Source organism: Corylus avellana, chromosome ca2 (assembly GCF_901000735.1).
Source record: "Corylus avellana chromosome ca2, CavTom2PMs-1.0".
NCBI classification, from domain to species: domain Eukaryota; kingdom Viridiplantae; phylum Streptophyta; class Magnoliopsida; order Fagales; family Betulaceae; genus Corylus; species Corylus avellana.
In genome coordinates, this window is record NC_081542.1 from 46307259 (window position 1) to 46309110 (window position 1852).

Here is a 1852-nt window from a genome sequence, read left to right on the forward strand (position 1 = left end):
TGTGTAAGTATTGAATTTCTCTCTCTCTCTCTCTCTCTCTCTCTCTATATATATATATATATATATATATATATATATTCTAATTAAAAAGACAAGTGAGAGAGAGCAAAATAAATATTTTACCTAAATGTGATCATAGTCTCTAAGAGGTAGCTCAATTGACTATGGACTACGCCTCATGAAGCGAAGGAACTCTAATCATATGTGTAAATATATTTACGGGTCGGAAAAGGTAAAGGTGCAATAATGGTGGGGGCACTAGTTGGAATAATGTTGACATGCAAGACAGGACAGGAGAGGCAATTTTTCCTTCAAGCTAGCTACGAAAACCACACCGATCGAAGACCTAAAAGAGGTCACCTTTACTCATAAAAAAACAAAAAAAGAGGTCACCTTCCACGAGCTTTGAAAGTAGAAGGCAAATATTAATGCATTTTCTTTGGGTAGGTAAGAGATTATGATAAAAATGGTTGACTTCAAAAGACTTATAATATAATTACAAAAAAAAAAAATTAATACAATTATCCAGATTAATTTCATCATCTTAATATATAATTACGTGAGATATAATAATATATATATATATTTTTTTTTTAAAAAAAGAGAACTAACGTCGACTAAAGATTGTAAACACTAAAATAATTAAACAAGTTTTAAACTATTTTAATACTTAAATAATAGTTAAAAATTCCAAGAATTTTATCATAAACTTAGGCAGAAATTTAAAGAACTTTATCACATGAAAAAAAACAAAAAAAAAAAAACAAATCAGATACTCAAACTTCTAGGGCATGAAACACGTATATATATTATGTACCATACCTTGTGTAGGTGGAGGCGGTAGTACTGGTAGGGTGGATGCTGGTGGCACCGGTGATGGCGGTGGCACCGACGACGGCGGTGGTGCCTCATATGTAATGTCATAGAAACCGTATATCTCAAACCTTATATCACAGCTGGGTGCCACAAATTTCCCTCCCTGCTTTCCATTACAACATTGTGGAATAAATCCTTTAACTTTATCCAGGCAGTTGTTGCATTGTAGCCGGTCCAAATCAGGAGTGCACTCTACCAGTGCATGTATCGTTTGGAACTTGGGAGCATCTGCGCTTCCCACAGCAAACTTGCGAGTAGAATTTCCCGATGCGGTGCGGCTTATTAGACTATCTAACAAAGGACGTAGCACTCTGTTGAACCCTTCGACGTCCGGGACATCTCCGGTGCTGTAAAAGGCATACATAGGGGAATCCTCCATAACACCAAGTATGGATCTGTTTGAGTATCGTAGCATACACTTATTGGGCCATACGATGGCCTCCTTCTGGTTGGGACAATTTTGTAAGAGATCATAACTCGTCGAATTGACACAACTACGGCATTCTTCCTGCGAGATGTCTCCGCTACAAAGTGCAATCGCGTTTACTTTGTCGGGAGTTTCTCCGGCTGAGAAATTGAAAAACCCGTAATCAATCTCGGTGTTGGAAGACATGGAGGCCAGGAGGGTTTTGAGATTTGCCCTGTAGGTACTGTTGCTGGTGTAGTTACCATTTTCATTAGAGCAGTACAGGGCATCGATGGGAGTAGCAAGGTGTATGAGAAAGAAGGAGAAGAAGAAGAGGAAGAAAAGTAATCTTAAACAACACATCTTGTGTATGTTGGAAAGATTAATAATAAATCATTCCAGTAATTTTCATTCAGAAAAAAAAGGAGTAATGCGTACATTGCCCGCATGGGACTTGGTCGCCGAATTAAAAGCTTGCATGTTCAATATTCCAAGCGTCGATGTTGAAAAGTCATTATTTTAGTGGTTCAGATATATTGACGTGACTTTTCAAACACATGCGTTAAGTCA

General features: G+C 37.4%; 1 pseudogene; it reads right to left on the reverse strand.

Moving 5' to 3' along the window:
- Positions 1-1645, reverse strand: part of LOC132170007 (cysteine-rich receptor-like protein kinase 44) — a 5239-nt pseudogene extending 3594 nt beyond the window's left edge.
- Between the last annotated feature and the right edge of the window lie 207 nt (positions 1646-1852).